General features: G+C 44.1%; 1 protein-coding gene across 12 annotated transcripts in view; it reads left to right on the forward strand.

Moving 5' to 3' along the window:
• LOC144822569 (interferon-inducible GTPase 5-like) overlaps positions 1 to 20088 on the forward strand; it is a 249435-nt gene that overhangs the window by 222829 nt on the left and 6518 nt on the right. For 5 of the 12 annotated variants that reach the window (XM_078680257.1, XM_078680253.1, XM_078680254.1 and 2 more), the window contains exon 2: positions 10132 to 10163. The exons of 3 other annotated variants lie outside the window; for them this stretch is intronic. The gene's annotated coding sequence lies outside the window, so the exon portion shown is untranslated. Of the gene's footprint in view, positions 1 to 10131; positions 10182 to 20088 lie in introns of all 12 variants that reach the window. 4 more of the 12 variants (XM_078680256.1, XM_078680260.1, XM_078680262.1 and 1 more) reach the window with 1 other exon arrangement.

A 20088-nucleotide genomic window follows, 5' to 3' on the forward strand; every position in this document is an offset into this window, starting at 1 on the left:
CACATGTTCAAGAATGAGAAACCTCAGTTGCGAAATAGTGTGTCGTTGTTCCTTCCAATGTACCACCAATGGTGAAGTCAGATTCTCATTGCGGATGCGGCTTTTATGCTCTGTAATACGTACTTTGATTTTGCGTTCTGTTTTTCCTACGTACATTTTTCCGCATGGACATTTTATGGCGTACACAACATTGGTCGTGTTACAATCACTTGAGTGTTTAAGTTGGATGGTTTTTCCTGAAGTTGGGTGTGGGCATGTATTTCCTAAAATTACATTATTACAGTTTATGCAATTAAGACATCGTGTAGTGCCCTTGTGGGCTGTTGGTTCAATTGAATGTGATTTCTTCTTTAGTCTCTCCCTTAAGTTTGGTCCTCGTGTGTACGCGTGTAAAGGAAGTTCTTTAAAGATACCATGAAAATCTGGTTCCAATGACAGCAGTTCCCATCGGTTGTTGATAATCCTCTTGATCTGTGTTGAGAGGGTTGTGTATTTAGTCACAAACACCATCCGGTTCTGTGAAGATTTCTTTTTTTGTAGCAGTAGATCCTGTCTTTGCATCTGTTGTACCCTGTTCAATTGCATTGTAATGACATCTGATGGGTACCCTCTGTCCGCATATTTTTGAGCTTGATTTGCAAGTGTAGTCTGACACGTTTCTTCATTGGAGCATATACGTTTAATGCGAATGAATTGTGAAACTGGTAAATTCCTGATCAGATTCTTAGGATGGAAACTAGTGTATTCAAGTGCACTATTTCGGTCAGTGGGCTTAGTGTACAAGGCTGTGTCAAAGCCATTCCGTGTTTTCGTGATTCTGACGTCCAAATAGTCAATTGTATCTTTACTGATTTTATGAGTGAATTGAATCCGTGCATCAACTTGGTTTAATCTATTGATCAAAGATTCCAGCAGATCCTGAGTATCATTCCAAATTAAAAATATGTCGTCGATATATCGTCCATACATCAACACATGCTTCCATTCATCCTTGGACATCAGATGTTGTGATTCAAAATGAGCCATGTAAGTGTTCGCATACGCAGGAGCCCCTGCAAATCCCATAGCTGTTCCGCTTAACTGGGCATAGAACTCATTTTGCCAAATAAAATGACTATTATATAAACAGAATTTCAGCAGTTGCATCAAAAAAAATTTTTGGGTAGTAGAAAGCTGCTCCATTTTTAATAATGCCCATTCAATTGCTTCCAATCCTGCTTCATGGGGAATAGAGGTGTAAAGAGCCACCACATCTATGGTACACATAATCCAATGATCCTGATACCCTTCTTCAATCCACTTGAGTTTATTCAGGAAATCCGTGGTATCCCGTACATAAGAACCCCAATGTTGTACAAACTCCTGCAGATGGTGATCAATATATTGTCCGAGTGGGTCAAATATAGACCCACATCCCGAAACAATTGGTCTAAACGGTGGGTTAGTGGGGTGCTTATGGATTTTTGGAATCATGTATATCCATGGCCGTCTCGGATGTTTTTGCGTCAAGAATGCTGCAGTCTGGTCATCTATCCATTCTTGTTGTGTGGCAGTTGTCAAAATAGTTTGCAACATCTGTTGTAACGTGATTGTAGGATCAGATGGTAATTTGGAATAAATGTTTGTATCCTTCACATGCTCATTGACTTTGAGTTCATAATACGTCGTGTCCATAAGAACCAAGGCACCACCTTTATCCGCTGGTTGTATGGTAATGTTCGGGTCAACGGACAAGTTATTGATGATATTCAATTGATTTTTGGTTAGATTGTTATGGTAAGTTTTTGTGTACTTTAATGAACCTAAATCCTTTTTGACTAGTGACTCAAAAGCATCCAACATCTTGTGTGAGACTGGAGCTTGAAAAACACTTTTGGGTTTGAATTGTCTTTCCGATGTGTCCTGATTGGAATCTATAGATTCTACCACATTTTCAAAATAGTGTTTGAGTTTAAGTGTCCTCATGAATCTAAAGAATGCTCCTTCCGTTTCAATTTCATTAGTCATGATTGTGGGCACAAATGTAAGTCCTCTGTTTAATGTACTCATTTGTTGTTTAGTGAGAACGGTAGACGAGATATTGATAACTAAGTTAGTGTTCGGCCACTCCTCAATTCCTTTCCGACCGTTTCCTCGCCTGGTTTTCCTCTTAATGTGGACTGTTCCATCTGTGACGTTGGTGGTTGTGCTGGTGTTTGAGCCTGTGACAAAAAATCCACCTGTCTGCTAGTAGTGGCTTGACTAGACATCTCTGGAGGTATTATGTTGCCATCTTGAGTGGTGCGTACTGGTCCCCTTTGAATGGATGTTTCCTTATCGGTTACAAGGCTTTCCTCTGAGGAACGTGTAGATGGTGATGTTTTTTTAGGAATAAACTGTCGTCTAGCGTAGATGTCAGCCCACGTGTACACTTCATTTAATTTATAATCTATCGTGTCACGTTTATATTTCCTCAGTTTGCCCTCCTGTAGTTCTTTCTCATATTTGTCCAATTTGATATTGATGTTGTCCAAACTGATTTTCCAGGTATCTGCCTCCATTCTGGACTCAAGTTCTGATTTTAAGGTATAGATTTCTTCTTCTAACTCTCGGATAGTTTTTGAGAGTTCCTCAATTATCAGTAAAATAAGATCCAGTGAGCACTTGTTAAGTATGCTGAACCATTTCTCCATGAATTTCGAATTGAGATTGAATCGGAAAAGCATTGGTTTAATGGATAAGCGTAACCCTCTGGGTATCCTTTTTGCCCGGTGATATTGTATCAACGTGGATGCATGCATCCTCTGGTTTAGTTGGCGTCGGGTGATATACTCCAATTGTTTTAATTGTTGGCTGATGGATCCCCCATGTGCATCCATATTTCTCACTTCCTTAATTAAAGAATAAATTTGATCCGCCTGATCATTGGTGTAAGCCATCGTGGTGGCCCTATTGTCCGTCATTCCACTTATTGTTTCAAACTGCATCTTGATTAGATGATGGGTGCCTCCCCGCGAGTGACTAGGTAAAGTACTGGTAATTGGGGTTGTGAGGAGCACTCCGATTTAATCCAAATAATTGTACCAAAACATATAAACTTTTCCACTGGTGCTATGATTATTCAGGGTAGTCAGTCCTGATTTGAATTGATAAGTTATGGTGAGTGGTGTCCCACCTAATCATGCACTGTTCACCTGGTGCTATGCACTTTAAGCAATACTCAAAATATTATGCCATATGTTCGTGATAATAATTCTCGCATTTATTCAACAAATCTTTGAAGTAATTTATACAAAAAGCTTATGTATGTTATTGTTTCATCATAACAATTTGCTCATATGCATATACAAATCAATTGTGAAAGCAAAACAATCTATACAACATTTTCACTGTGTTTTACATTTCAAATAATCAACATGAAGCCCAATGCATTTCGGCACGTTAGCTGTGCCTTCATCAGGGGCAGTTCTAAAAAGAAAATGAGAGAATAATATGTGTCAGTGTCTATGTATTTGGAGACATGGGGGATTAAATAGGTTGTGATGTTTGGCGTACCTTAATGTTCAACTGCTGGTGACGAACTATCCATGAATACCAACTCTACAAACCAAAAAAATATTTTTATGCAGTGAATAATACTAATGTATGCTCATGGGTTAAATATTGAGCAATAAAGATATCTGTGTGACATACCTGATAATCTGAATGCTGAGGCTGTAATAATAAATAATAATTGTGGTTCAATATAAAAACCATAATACCATCAAGAATATTGCATGAACCATGAGATCAAAAATAGCCCTACCTTATCTTCATAAATATTTGAATTCTACACGAAAAAAACGAAGGCAATGTGTTATTCCCGACTATGAAAATAAATGAATAAAAAAACGTGCACAATATAACGCGCAATGATGGGTAACTGCCACTTTACCTTGCACTGAATAGCGGGTCGTCTATCTCAACGTTCACTGATAACCTGTTTAGTCTTATGCAGAGTGCTGCCGACTGACTCCATTAAAATATCCGGAAATACACGTGGTGATGTGTATGTGAAAATCAAAAACGGACTAACCGCTTTACAAGGAAGAGTTCATGCGCACCATCTTGGAATGGGGAAATTCACGAAGGCAATGTGTGATTCCCGACTATGAAAATAAATGAATAAAAAAAAAAAAAAACGTCCACAGTATAACGTGCAATGATGAGTAACTGCCACTTTACCTTGCTCTGAATAGCGGGTCGTCTATCTCAACGTTCACTGATAACCTGTTTAGTCTTATGCAGAGTAATGCCGACTGACTCCATTAAAATATCCAGAAATACACGTGGTGATGTGTATGTGAAAATTAAAAACGGACTGACCGCTTTACAAGGAAGTGTTCATGCGCACCATCTTGGAATAGGGAAATTCACTGATAATAACTTGTATCTGCTATTGTATCTTGTTGGTAACTACAGCCATATAAGTAAAAATGATGCTGTGTGATCATATGTTCAAACTAAAAATAGGTACAGATTATGTCTTTAACAAATATACGGGATGTGTAATACCCGCGCGAAAATGCAGTATGTCACAAGTATACGTTCTTATGTTGATATAGCACAATTAGACAACTACCCTAATGCCAAGGATGCTGTGAATTGTATCCTAGGGTGTGACCCCCCATATGCGTCTAATGACTAATAAATGTATATAAGAAAATAAATAGTGTATCATAGACTCTGTAGTGCAAAGAAATAACAATAACATTATACAATGGTAATTTTTCACCATATCTACAACATAAAAGGTACATTTACATGGTTCATTGTATTCAGGATCAATATTCAATAATTCCAAAATCAAACAAACAGGAAGATGATAGTAAACACTGACGTTTTCTACCCAAAATGTGAGTGTAGTATTCATCAACGAAATTACAAAAGATAATACATTACTGTATAAACCATTTGATACCATGATACCTCATAAAAACTTCTGTGAACATGCTAAAGGTAACCAACATCAACTAAGCCTCAGAATGCATGTAACATAGATGAGAATGAAAGTCTCTATGTGTGATAAAGCATGCATATGAGCAAATTGTTATGATGAAACAATAACATACATAAGCTTTTTGTATAAATTACTTCAAAGATTTGTTGAATAAATGCGAGAATTATTATCACGAACATATGGCATAATATTTTGAGTATTGCTTAAAGTGCATAGCACCAGGTGAACAGTGCATGATTAGGTGGGACACCACTCACCATAACTTATTGATTTTTAGACATGCCACCTTCTTTTTGGTGTATTGAGGTTTTGGTTTGCTTTTCTGAACGTGTTGATCGTCTTTGGAATTCACGCGTTCTTCCTTGTTGTCTGACCGTCCTCTTCTTTCGGATGTCTGTGACGATATCTGAAAGGTACAGGAGGAACCTGTATCAGTATCTTGGTACCGTCAGGTTTTCACAAATTATCCCTATTCCTGAGGGTATACCTCCTTTCAGAGGGCTCCTTTTGAGGAGACCTACCGTGGGAATGAGAACGCTTCTCTTTGGAAGGTTGTTTGCTATTTTCCCACTTTTTTTTTAGAAGAGCTAGGAGTGTTTTTAGTAAAGACCTTTTCAGGACTTTCAGACAGTTGTGGTTTTACTGGTTTCCGACCCAAACTGTCTCTGTCTAATTCTTCATAGGATTTTTCAATTATTCTGGCTAGTTCTTGTGGTTGTTCTGTTACATCAAATTCCCTTAATTTTTGGCAGATCGCCACTGATGCTGCTTCTCCTTTAATATTATATAATGTTATTGATGAGACCTGGTTACAAATTTTCAGTAAATTCATACCTAAATTCAGAGCAGACTATGTTCCGTTTTAGTTTTTAATCTGTTTCAGGATGTCAGGTATTACCACCATCGATGGAACACCATGTGTTGTAGTGTAGATTGTAGCGAAGACTGTACCCCAAGTAGTGCAGTCCTCCAGATGTGGTGTGATCCCATTGGTTAACAGATTGTTAAAATTCTGTGTTTTTCATGAGGGCTAGTACTAGGAAATACTGCTTCGATTTGAGTAATATTCAGAGCTATCCAGAACGGAATTTGTTCACGTTTTGCGGGTAATTTACACATGACTGCGTGTAAAGTCTGTGGTGTCATTTTAAGGGTATTCCCCTGGTTAAAGGTTTGTTGTGGAATAAGTAATGGAGGTTGGACTGCGAGAGTCCGCATGACATATTGATCCAATTGTCTGTAGATTTTGATTAACTCTTTGTGTTGAGTGAGTAATTCTATATCTGACATTTCTTCAATATCAGGAAGAGGTAAATGTAAATGTAAATGTAAATGTACAGGAATTTATATAGCGCAAATCACCGAGCGGTTTCTAAGCGCTTGCTTAGGGAACCCGTCCTGGTATTCCCCTGTGAGATAACCCCGGCAGGGTATCCGCAAGGTGAAAGCCAGGCATCCCGCCGCGAGGGGCTGTTGTGGAGATTAAGCAAGCTATTGCCCAGAGTCGCAGAGTGTGAACCCATGAATCGAGTAGGCACCGGAGCGAGAATTGTCGAGTCCATGGACATTTTAGGACTCAAGACCCCGCCGAGCCGGGAATTGAACCCTGGTCCTGGACTGACCTCTGCTTCCAGGTCTGCCTTCTCTAACCAGTGAGCCACACTTCTCCAGGTGTATAGCTGGCTTAAACCGGCCATATTGCTCCTGGTCTACCTAGTGGACCGAGCCTGGTAATGTGAATTAAAGGTTTTTAGGGCACCTTTAAACCAGAGCTCATGCTCCTGGTATGTGAGTGGAATTTCAATATCCTCGAAGGGAATATATTCCTCTTGTGGATCATCTTCTTTGTAGAAGTGAAACATATGTGTTACTGGATTTGATTCAGGGAATACTATCCATGAGTAGAATACCTCTCTCTGGTGATATTCATGTGCCTCTATCACAAAAACTGCTCTACCACCTCTTGATGATAGGCCATGTTTTATCAGTTTATAGTGATGGCTCTCCTTAAATTTGGAGGGATGATTACTGCATTCTCATCGGTTTCAGAAAAACCTGTTAAGTTAAAAGCTGGTAAGGTGTTGTCGCCTGCAGCTCCACCGTTTTCGATGTGGTTGACGTTGTCAGCTATTTGTTTAATGAAAGTTGCAGAGCAAGTTTCAAGGAGAAAAAGATAAGGTGCACACTCTTTTGGAACACTGTATCCTTCAACGTTGAACAAAGCAAAAAGCTAATACATAGGATTTTTCGTCATATTCAGCTATGGCGGATATTATCCCTTACCCACTCCAGACGTCTATTGGAGTATACGAGTAAAAGGGTCTCTGAGAAAAGCACTACTGAGTTACTTCAGTTTCTAGTGTTCAATTAGTGCCTTACCAAACCGTTGGGAGCCATGTAGTGTAGTTCCTATATCCCTGATAGGCTCTGCGCATTGGAATAATATACAATATAGATTTGACATAGGACTGAGGTCAGTATGTCTCTATCGAGTACATTAAACTTAATTACTTGTGTGTGCCAGCTAACTCAGAGGTCACTAGAAACATTCTTTAATGGACAAGAAGGGATTAGTTTCTGACAACCGCATAAACATGACAACTTTGTATCCCTTAGAGTCAGAAAATATCTTCAGAGTCGTGGAAACAATAGATTACAGTTTCACTCAGTCAATCGTGCATGCTTTGTTTCTACAGAGTTGCACAGAAATAGAGAGACAGGCGTTTCAATAAAAAGAGTTTATTGAACAGCCTTCTTTCTCCTGCAAGAGATATGAACTTCTACAATCGTAAGACAATGCGAAGTATAATGCGTACAGCATAAAGAGTAATATAAAATAATACCGTAATAACATGGTCTGTAGCTATGACATATAAAAATACATACATAAACAACACAGGCTAAAATACTCAACTGGTGCTTCTAAAAGAATCCTACCCCAGTGTACCTACCTAAGTCTAGTACGAGGGAAGAAGTAGGTGCTCTTTTAGCTATAGTCTAGTTTAGTTTAGTTTTGCCAAGAATTGCCAAAAGTTTCTCTAGGTTCTAATCAGCTCCATACCTTAGAATGAGAGAGGTTGGTATCTCTTTCCCAGGACTCGATTCTCTAACACCCCGCAAAGGAAGTCAGAAACACTGGAGTTGGATTCTCTGCAAGGAAGGATGGCAGCATCTGTCAGTGCGTCAGTTGTGGAGTTGACTTCCTTCGGGACTTGCTGTGGCAAGCCGCGTCGTTCAAGTAGGTAGCCGAACCGCACTGTGCCTTGCCATGCAAGTGAAGGTATATTTATACCTTGAAGGTGTTTAGGAATGCCAGTATTGACGTAGAAATCGGGCATATGAACGTCATGAATGAACTCCTAAGGAATAGATGTTCATGCATAATAAATGAGTTCTTGGAGAAATCAATACTCAAGCAAGGGGAAGTCCTAAAGGCTTAAGAGTCTGGTTTTCCAGGAACTTGTTGTGACGTAGATGAACGGATGTAAGTAGCCATGCCAAGTAGCCATGCCTGTATTTGGTTAGCATAGACAATGCCTAAATAAGGACTGGATTTCTATGCCTATATAAGGGCAATGTGAAATGTACCTATATAAGGGCATGAATCGGGAAATTCATACGTAATCTAAATTGAAACACAACAGTGTCGGCCAAGCACAGGACCCGGGTGGTCACGTGGAACGTATCATCGTTCAAGAAGGTGGGAGCCAGGCTCCCAGTGGCAGATGAAGAGACTGGAATAGAAGAATGGGGAGAAGAAATGGTACCACGGAGCAACCCACGAAGCAATCAGGCAACGGCGCTAATGCGTCCAGAAGGAGAAACACCGGTTGGTGTTGAACAGATAAACCCCAGTGCAGGCTCACCGTCATTGGGAGATGACTCTGTGGACCCAGAGGTATAGTCTTTGGCCGCATCCTGCCTCCTGCAAAGGACTAAGAGACTCTGTGTGCCACATGTTTGAAGACTGAATCATGAACATTATAATAACCTAGCATCTAAAAGATTGGAGGGATGTAGTGACTGTGCCACCCAGCCGGCACTATACAGTGTAACATGCCTGCATGCCCCCAGAGGGCGGGCTCGCCTGAAGGGATAAATAAAAGAGCGCAAGACCGCTCGGGGTCTTGGCTCATACACAGTTACCAGTGTGTGTGTGTGTGCCTTTCTTGCTGTGGACAAAGCCAGAGGCCTAGGCTCAGCGCAGCTCGTGTCCACCCCGGCCTGGACACCAAAGGCGTGAGGCCCGTTCGGCAAGTGTAAATGAGATCAGGACGTCCGGGGTCATGCCCAGACATCAGGAACCACATGCGGTAGACTAACACGCATCTATACACCCAGGAAAGACACTCCCCAGAGAACGGCAATGATGTGCTGTTCCCCTCCCCTCTTTACCAGGTGCTCTCTTTCCATTCCTAACTTGGGAGGGGAGCGCGGCCGGGACGGAGGGAGGAGATAAGGCAGCCTGATGTGGGTCAGGGAGTCCTGACTCTGTCCCACAATTTAGATCGGGTCCTCCTGACCGCACACCAGGTGCCAGCTCACATCCGGACAGTTTAAAGGAAAGAGTTTCCCAACCGGTAGATATCGTACCAGCCGGCTGTTCGAAGATGCACAATAAGATCACAGTAGGCTCTCTATCTTGACGAAATGAGTAGAAAATTACCAAAAAACAAGAGAACACAGTTGGATTGCCAAAATATTCAAAAGTGGTAAAGACTTTCTATGTCTCCCTTTAGATTAATGAGATTTTTCTACTTCTGGATGCTTTCTCCCATTTCTCCTTAAAACAAAAACCCTGATATTGTATGTCATCCTAATAACTAGAGTCTGACAACAATAGAGGCCCACCCCAAACAGAACATGCAGCAAGTAGCACAATAGAACTAGGTAAAAATTGCCTTGATTTCTCACGTGTTATGTCACCTATGCATGTTATGTTAATAAATGCTTTTAAATCACCCCTTCAATATTTTAGTATTGTCTGACATTGTTAAGGTTTACTTCAAAACTAGATACAACTCTGGGTACAGCATCAATATAAATGTTTTCCCCAGAATGCATAATAGAGTACAATGAACATAGTAACTCTTTTCCCTCGTTTATTAATATGTAAATGTTGAATCACTGCTACCTTTTCTTTTTATTCTTAGATTACTTGGAGAACAAGGTTTTCTACTGAGAGGTAGGTCATCTCTGAGAGGTAGGTAATCTATGTGTGACTTGTACAAACTTGCTGTGGTTTAGAGGTATATAGACTTGGCCTTGATGAATGCCTTAGGCCAGTTGGGTTACAGGAACATGTGGGCATGAAATGTATTTCCATGTAGTGACGCATAAAGGTCATTGCACCAATATATGCCTCCTGCTTTTACCCCTTGGTAATTTTTTAATAAACCTAGGAAACCACGTTAATCAAGGATACCATTGTGGTTTATTCTAAAGTTTTTTTAATCAAAAAACTGGATCAGAGTATGTTAGACCTAGCATATCTTGGCGTGATTACCTATGCCTTTTTGCCTCTGCCTCATTTGCTTTTAGATGCTTTGGGTACTTTGCCACTGCTGATCAACGTCAAAGAACAAGTGATCCCTATGTAAAGTGTAATGGTAATTGGTTGGCCAGGATTGGTATGTTTTCCTTACTAGTAAAGTCCATAGTGATGTGCACTGTGTGTGCCAGGGCTAGTAATACAAAGGCGCGCGGAGAAGGGAACTCAGGCCTGCAGTGTAGGTCCTGCATGCAATTTGCTAAGTTAGCATGTTGTCCTGACAAGTGTAACTACTTGTCACGTCTTACTTTCCCTTTTTCATACACATTGGGTACCCCCTGGGTAGCGTGCAGTGTAAGTAAAAGGCAGGACATATACTAAGGTGTGCGTTATGTCCTGACAGTGAAAAACAGTCCATTTCGTTTTTTACTGCTGAAAGGCCATTCTGCCCATAGGACAGAATGGGGGAGGCTGGGTATTGTGTTTCGGCAGCCTAGTTTCCTGTAAGTTTAGAATGGGGAGGTGAAGTTTAGTATGTATGAACTCACAGTGTCGTAACACATCTTTCTATGAAAGTGGTTTTGTCATTGTGTGTTCTGTCACTGTTTTTTCAGAAACCACTCTTTTAGAAAGTGGATGAATTGTGTGCTTTAAGCATTTCTGTGGGTCTCTGCTGAATGTGGATTGACTGTCTGGCTATGAGAGGTGAAAGGAGCTGGGAGAGGTCTTGACCCAGGAGGGGTTGAGATAGCACCAGGCTGCCCTGCATCTGGAGAGTAGGGGAAGGAGAAGCCTGGGAGGTGAAAAGGCCCGGGCTGGTGCTATAAACCAACTGACCCATCTCCTGCTGAGTGATTAAGGATCCAGACCCCCAGTATCAAAGGGAGAAAGGTGACACTGGGAGGAGACACTCAGAACTGATTTAGGGAGGGGTCAGGGACCCCTGAGCACAACAAACTTCAAAGACATTTAGGGGTATAACTATGAGAGTTGAAACCCCTGAACGTGGGAATGAAACAGAAATGACTGAAAAGGCGTGGACCCATTTCGTGGTCAAGAGGAACCTCTGCTAAGGAAGGAGCAACTGAAGAGACTGCTGAGGAAAGACCAAACCTTGCTTCATGATCTAGGGCTGGCCTGCAGTATGCTATTCTAACCAAGAAAGAGGCTCTTGGGACTGTGCTTGGAGGCGCTGGGTCCCCCTGCTTGACGGAGACTGTGCTTTGTGCTGTGTTTTGTAACCCCAAGGGCCCGAACATAGGAACATAAAAGTTTCCAGAGTAGTTTCAAGCGACGCGGGGGGCACGTGTTGTGGCTGCTTGAGACCTTCAGAAGGTGTGCCTGTGATCTTGGACACACGAAGGAGGAGTGAGATTCGGATGCGCTGGGTGCGTGTTGTGGTGCACAGGAAGCACAGGTGAAGAGCGCCTGGCCAACTTGGGCATCGCAGGTGAAGTGAGTCTCGGACGCACACGGTGCGTGTCGTGGTGCACCGCAGGGGCTGGTGAGGAGCGCCTCATCGGCATGAGCACCGGAGGTGGAGTGAGTCTCGAATGCGCAGGGTGCGTGTCGTGATGCACGGGAAGCGTTGGTGAGGAGCGCCTGACCAACGTGTGTATCGGAAGAGGAGTGAGTCTCGGACGCGCAGGGTGCGTGTCAGAATGCATTGAAGGCATTGGCGAGAAGCGTCTGGTCAACAAGTGCACCGAAGGAGAAGTGAGGCTTGGACACAGTGAGGGTGTCATGGGCAAAGACGTTGGTGAAGAATGCCTGGATATCGGGCACCTGAGTTGGAGTAAGTCTCAGTAAAGCAGTATGCGTGCTTTGGTGCAACCTGGGACTGTGTAGGTGATTGGCTGATCATTGCGTGCACCGGAAGAAAGTGAGTTTCTGCAACGCGGTGTGCGTGTTTTGGTGCCAACTGTGACTGCAGGAAGGAGTGCCTGGTGAGCGTTCACTCAAAGACAACTTCGAGTCCCGTCAGCGTTGTGTGCGTGACTTCGTGCCAGAAGAGACCAGGAGGGTGCGGTGGTGAACGTGCACCCGAGGTAAAAGTAATCTCAGGGGTGTGGGGTACGTGTGCCCTGCAGCCACCTGAGACCTTCCTAACAGTCGCGGCCGGGACCGGCAGCCCCGGAGGAGCTGAGCTGCCAGGCCGAGCCGCTGAGGCCTGTTGAGAGAGTTCTGCATGGAAGGCCCAGTTCGCGGAAGGAAGAGATGAGAGTGGGGTCATGCCCCCAGGTAACGTGGATTACTACCTGGGCGGGGTGCGGGCTCGGAGGGAAACACTCTCAGCCTCTTAGCCCTTCTGACGACATGTGCCTTTGCTTCGCTCAGAGTTGGGCCCGTACTGATGAAAGGAGTGGCAGTACAGGGGCTAGAGTAAGAAGCTGTACTATGTGTCATTGTTGAACCGTGTGGGGGTCAACTGTTATCAAAGAGGCTGAATTGTCATAATAAACATTGCCAATATTGCTGCTAACGAACTGCCGGACTGTCTTACGACGCCCAACATTATTATTGCCTAACGAAGTACACGATTGTAGCGCTATGCATTGCATTATTTCTCCCTTTCCAAGTAAAGGAGTGTAGCGATCCGCATTTCATTATTTCTTCATTTCACAGTACATGATTGTAGTTACACATTGCATTATTCCTTAATTGCAAGTACATGATTGTAACGGCGTTCATTGCATTATTTCTTCATTGCAAAGTACGCATTGCATTATTCCTTCATTGCGCAGTACAAGAATGTAGTGGTACGTACTGCATTATTTCTCCAATTGCAGGTACCGGGGTGTATCGTTACGGATTGTATTATTTCTCCTTTACCCAGCACAAGATTGTATCGTAACGCAGTGCACCATTGTTTGTCTATCGCAATGTGTGAGATTCCAGCATTATGATCAGCATATCAATCAATCAATCAATCAGGGGGTTTATAAAGCGCGCTACTCATCCGTGAGGCTCTCAAGGCGCTAGGGTGGGACAAGCATAGCATTTTGAAAGCGGTGGTTGGGATTTGAACCTACCAGCCAGCCAGAACGAATATTACGCGGTGGTTGGGATTTGAACCTGCCAGCCAGCCAGAACGAATATTACCCTTTATTCTATGTTGGCTTGTGTATTGTGTGGTCTGTTTGTATATCTTTGTGTATGAAGTTATACTTTTTTTTATCAAACTAGTGTGGAGTCCATTTGTGGTGTCACCAGGGAGTTGCTGTGGGCGTGGTTGCACATACAGAACACTGGTGCCTTGGAGATAGGCCTGGCTGCTCGTGCCAAACTACTAAGGGGGTGAGCAGGGCTATCTCAAACGGTGTCCTTACTTGGCCTAACGTTGAGTGGGGAGCCCTGGGTCGCGCACTTGGTGACATTAGTGCAGGACTGGGACTCCGGCTTCCAACAGAGCATTATCTAGAAAAGATAAAAAATATCATACTGATCCCTGTCTGTAGAAAGTAGAGCTACACTTGACTGACATACCCTCAAAATACACTTCTAAAGCTGCTATTAGTAGCTTTAGGATTGTATTTCGTGTTGTATGTGTGTGTCCCAGTCATCTCATGGAAGGAGGTAGAGACATACACCCACAACTACTGGGTATAAATCTTGGCCCGGATTTCTGAAATACATCTAGGTGGACATCTACACCTAGGTGCAGAAATCAACATGTCCGGAAGTCTCTGCCCTTTGATGTACATTTGTGAAATGGGCTCATGTCTAATGAAGATGTTCTTACATGAAAACAGGCACGATCTTCGTGCCTAGACAGTGCTTAATTAGAGCCGGTGCTTTCCGGTGCTCGCCACCGGCACTTAACCCCTTCGATGCTCATGACGGAATGGTTCCGTCATGAGAATCGGTGCCCCTGTGCTAATGCTGGAACCATTCCGTCATGAGGCTAGGGGCACAAAATCCCTCTTCTGCAGACAGCAGAGGGATTTCTATTTCACCCCTGTGACCTTGGGAGATGGGAAAGAGCTTCTCCAGCTCCTGAGCCCCCCTCCCTGGTTTCTGTGCCATGAAGATCAGCTTGCACGTCGCGCTGTCGACATTGCACAGAAACCGAAACTGAAAAGATCCTTTAGGCTCATTTCAGTTTCACTTTCTATTTGCTCAGGGGCTATCTCAGCCCCCCGGGCACGTAGAGAGGTATCATTGGAAAGGGGAGAATCTCCCCATCCAATGTCACCCCTCCCCAGTGGATCCCTGATTGGGGATCGCCCCAGGAGGGTGATCCCCAAGCAGGGATCCACCCACTAGACACCAGGGAGGGGCCCCTTGGGCAAAGGCCTTCACTCCCCCTTAAAGAAATGGACTAAATTCCGTCTTTCTGCCCCCCGGGGGGGGCAGAAAGCCCACTAAACACCAGGGAATATTTTTGGTGCATTTGTTTTAGGGTGGGGGCTTCCCGAAACAGGCACGCCAATGCCCCCCCCCGCCACCATTAAAGCCTTTCTGCCCCCCCCGGGGGTAGAAAGCCCACTAAACGGCAGGGATTTTCTTTTGCACCATTTCTTTTAGGGTGGGGGCTGCCCAAAATGGGCACTTCAATGCCCCCACCCCCTGCCACCATTACGGCCTTTCTGCCCCCCTGGGAGGCAGATGGGGCAGTAGCCCCCAATCTGCCCTCCCCCCAGGGGGCATAAAGCCCACTTGACGCCAGTTTTTTTTTTGTGCAAGTTTGTTTAGGGTGGGGGCTGCCCGGGACACACCAATCCCCCGCCCCCCACCACCATTATAGCCTTTCTGCTCCCCCTGGGGGGCAGATGGGGGCAGTAGCCCCCAATCTGCCCCACCCCCGGGGGGGGCAAAAACCCACTAGATGCCAGGGATTTTGGGGGAAATCTGAATTAGGGAGGGGCTGCCCAAAATGGGCTTGCCAATGCCCCACCCATCCCCCACATAAATGACAGGCTTTCTGCCCTACCTGGGGAGCAGATGGGGCATTTGCTCCCAATCTGTCCCCCAGGGGGCAAAAAGCCCAGTAGATGCCAGGGAATTTTGTGCAAATTTTAATTAGGGTGGGGGCATTGGCATGCCCATTTTGGGCAGCCCCCACCCTAATAAAACTTTGCCCAAAAAACTCCCTGGCATCTAGTGGACTTTCAGCCCCCTGTGGGCAGATGGGGGCATTAGCCCCCAATCTGCCCCGCCGGGGGGGGGCAAAAAGCCCACTAGACGCCAGGATTTTTAGGGGGGCAAATTTGAATTATGGTGGGGCTGCCTGAAACAGGCATACCCATGCCCTCACCCCCTCCCCTGCAAACATTACAGCCTTCCTGATGGGGCAGATTCCAGAACTTTCCATCACAGAAATGTGAGCAAAATTGTTTTTTTTTACAATGTTTTAGGTTTTCAAGGGATTCTGGGTAACAGAACATGGTGGGAGCCAGTCAAGACACCCCATCCTGGATTCCCCTGGGTATCTGTTTTTCAAAAATTTATAGGTTTGCTAGATTTCCGTGGTGCCGGCAGAGCTATGATTAGAAAACTACAGATAGGCCCTTTGACAAAAAAGGGTAATTTTTCACAGCGAAATTGAGGTGTGTCCACATTGCATTTTGCGCCATTTACTGTCGCGGGCACTAGGCTGACCCCCACAAGTGAGGTACCATTTTTATCAGAAGACTTTGGGAAACGCGGGGTGGGTCAAAATTTGTGGATCCACACAGATTCCAGAACTTTCCACCACAGTAATGTGGGGAAAATGTGTTTTATTTACAATCTTTTAGGTTTGCAAGGGATTCTGGGCAACAGAACCTGGTGGAAGGCAGTCAAGTCACCCCATCCTGGATGCCCTTGCGTGTCTAGTTTTAAAAAATTTATAGGTTTGCTAGGTCTCCCTAGGTGCCGGCAGAGCTACAGTTATAAAACTACAGCTTGGCACTTTGCCAAAAAAGGGTCATTTTTCGCTGCGAAATTGATGTGTGTCCACGTTGCGTTTTCTGCCATTTCCTGTCGCGGGCACTAGGTCAACCCACACAAGTGAGGTACCATTTTTCTCGGATGACTTTGGGGAATGCAGAGTGGGTGGAAATTTGGGGATCCACGCAGATTCCAGAACTTTCCACCACAGAAATGTGGGGATTTTTTATTTTTTTTTTACAATTGTTTTGGTTTGCAAGGGATTCTGGGTAACAGAACCTGGTGGGAGCAGGCCCGGACTGGCCATAGCGGGCACCGGGCAATCCCCCGGTGCGCCACATGGGTGGGGGCCGGTTTTGGGCCCCTGGGGGCCGTTTTTGTTACAGAGACGTTTTTGCAGCATAGCTGCAAAATCAGCCCTGTACCAAAATCGGCTGAAAACCGGCCCGTCAAAGAGCTAGGCCGCACTTCCAACCCCCTCACTCCCCAGTGGGGAGGGGGGGGCGGCCGAGCACTTTGCCGGGGCTGGTTTTGTTTCCCAGTCTGGCCCTGGGTGGGAGGCAGTCAAGTCACTGCATCCTGAATTTCCCTGGGTGTCTAGTTTTTAAAAATGTACAGCTTTGCTAGGTTTCCCCAGTGCCGGCACAGCTATGGTTCAAAAACTACAGCTAGGCACTTTGCCAAAAAAGGGTAATTTTTCACTGCGAAATTGAGGTGGGTCCAGGTTGCGTTTTGCTCCGTTTCCTGTCACAGGCACTAGGCCGAACCACACAAGCGAGGTACCATTTTTCTCGGAAGACTTTGGGAGATGCGGGTGGGTGGAAATTTGTGGATACACACAGATTCCAGAACTTTCCACCACAGAAATGTGGGGAAAATGTGTTTTTGACAATTGTTTAGGTTTGCAAGGGATTCTGGGTAACAGAACCTGGTGGAACCAGTCAAGTCACCCCATCCTGGATTTCCGTGGGTGTCTAGTTTTCAAAAATGTATAGGTTTGCTAGGTTTCCCTAGGTGCCGGCAGAGCTAGGGTTAAAAAACTACAGCTAGGCACTTTGCTAAACAAGGGTCATTTTTCACTGTGAAATTGAGGTGTGTCCACGCTGCGTTTTGCGCCGTTTCCTGTCGCGGGCACTAGGCCTACCCACACAAGTGAGGTACCATTTTTCTCAGAAGACTTTGGGGAATGCGAGGTGCATGGACATTTGTGGATCCATGCAGATTCCAGAACTTTCCACCACAGAAATGTGAGGAAAATGTGGTTTTTTGACAATTGTTTAGGTTTGCAAAGGATTTTGGGTAACAGAACCTGGTGAAAGTCAGTCAAGTCACACAATCCAGGATTCCCCTGGGTGTCTAGTTTTATAAAATGTATAGGTTTTCTAGGTTTATCTAGGTGCCGGCAGAGCTAGGGTTTGAAAACTACAGCTAGGAACTTTGCCAAAAAAGGGTAATTTTTCACTGTGAAATTGAGGTGTGTCCACGTTGCGTTTTGCGCCTTTTCCTGTCATGGGCACTATGCCTACCCACACAAGTGAGGTACCATTTTTATCGGGAGACTTAGGGTAATTCAGATTTGTAAAGCAGATGTTATTACCTATTGACTTTTGATGCATTTCTGCCTTCCAAATGAAAAACATTGTGTAAAAAAGACGTCATTTTGAAAAATGACCGATAATTCTCATGCTAGTATAAGTATTCCCAATTTCGGAAATGTGCAAATATCTACTGTTTCTAAACTCTATATTTTGGTCCCATTTCAGAAATACATAGGTGTCTTTCATACCGAGGATGCATTTTTGCTTTCATACTAATTTCTACCATTAACTAGAAGGAGGTTGAAAGCACAAAAAATAGCAAAAAAAGGGTATGTCCCAGAAAAATTCCAAAACTGTGTAAAATGTGTTGGTTTGTCATTCCCTAAAAGCTGGGAAATGGTGATTTCAGCCCCACAAACCCCTTTTTATACCATTTGCCGGGGAAAACAAAGACTCTTTCATTTGCAGCCCTTTTTTCCAATTTTTCCCTCAAAAAACAAAATGTAGCTGTATTTTGGCAAATTTTTGGGACCCCTCCAGGGGAATCCACAAACCCTGGGTACCTTTAGAATCCCCATGATGTTGGAAGAAAAGAACGTGAATTTGGGGTGGATACCTTATATGATCAAAAAGTTACAGGGGCCTAAGCACGCACTACCCCAAATAGCCAAAAAAAGGTTTAGCACGGGGGAAAGGCCGTGCAGTCTGCCAGAAGGTGGTGCTGTCTCAGATGACCACAACAACAGAAATGCATAAATTCAATATACATTAAAAATGACTTTTACCTGCTGCCTAAGCCATTCTTATAGTTGTGCTGACCTGTAATAGTCTTGTAGGAGTGTGATGGTTAGTAGTTGTGTTGGTACTATCACTGGCAGCATAGTAGGGGCAATGTGAGGTGCAAGCTGCAGTAGTCTCTGTACGAGAGCCCTAGCACTTATTTATTTGAAAATTAAGCACTGTGCCTAGACCATTAGAACATGTTTCTTTAGATCATCTTGAAAGAAGATTTTAGAGATAGAGAAGCTACTCAGTAATTGCCACTGACCGAGGGCCAAACTCTCTCAAATGGCACCTCAAACCCATAGAAGTTATACAGTGCATGTTTTAAAAAGGCAAAACCAGGTTGTTTTCATTTGCCCTTAATATGTTATCCAGAAAACTAATGAAACAAGTATTTGCAATGCAATAGGTCTTGCAGTTTCAAGAGTTTAATCTATTTGCATTGTAAATTACCTTTTAGTTATCTGTTTTGATAATTAACACATAAATAAAAGGCATTGTCATTTATAATGCCAATAGCTCAAATTCTTGTAAATGTGAGACCTATTGCTTTTCAAAGAAGTGACCGCCATTGTCCTAGGCTGCTTGGAAAGTGAAAGTGCGCATGGCGCACTGAATGTTGCAGGTAAACATGTCGTGCCTGCAGTAGGAGAAACTCATTAAAGAAAATAGTGCTTACATACTAAATAAGATGTGCCATGTAACAACCGAAGTAAAAGGGCCAGTCCTCATGGGAGGTTACAAAAGAAGACAAGGTGGTACTAAGGAGGGACTAACAAGCCTATTAACCAATCAGAAGCCAGCATTTACGACACTCTGTTCATCACCACCCCCTTTTCTGAATCGTTTTTGGCCACTATAGGTGTGGCAGGGTATACTCAGACATGAGTCCCTTGCTCACTGCTCCATCAGGATTCAAGCAAGCCGGGCCAACGAGGCTGAAATGCCAGAAACCGGTCCCCGGTAGCTTGTCTCCTTTCTGGTGAAGAATTGGCTTGGTAGTTTGGTCTGCCCTGTTCCCATGATGCACTGGGCCAGGGACAGACTAATTTGCATATAGCCAGGTTCTGAGCTGGGATGGGGCAGTGAGCTAAATAACGGTGATGGATCAAGCCCTGATCTTTGGACTGGGTAAGAGTGGTCTGCTTAATTCAGACACTCTGTTCATCACCACCCCCTTTTCTGAATCGTTTTTGGCCACTATAGGTGTGGCAGGGTATACTCAGACATGAGTCCCTTGCTCACTGCTCCATCAGGATTCAAGCAAGCCGGGCCGACGAGGCTGAAATGCCAGAAACCGGTCCCCGGTAGCTTGTCTCCTTTCTGGTGAAGAATTGGCTTGGTAGTTTGGTCTGCCCTGTTCCCATGATGCACTGGGCCAGGGACAGACTAATTTGCATATAGCCAGGTTCTGAGCTGGGATGGGG

This window comes from Lissotriton helveticus, chromosome 3_1 (assembly GCF_964261635.1).
Source record: "Lissotriton helveticus chromosome 3_1, aLisHel1.1, whole genome shotgun sequence".
Lineage (NCBI taxonomy): Eukaryota > Metazoa > Chordata > Amphibia > Caudata > Salamandridae > Lissotriton > Lissotriton helveticus.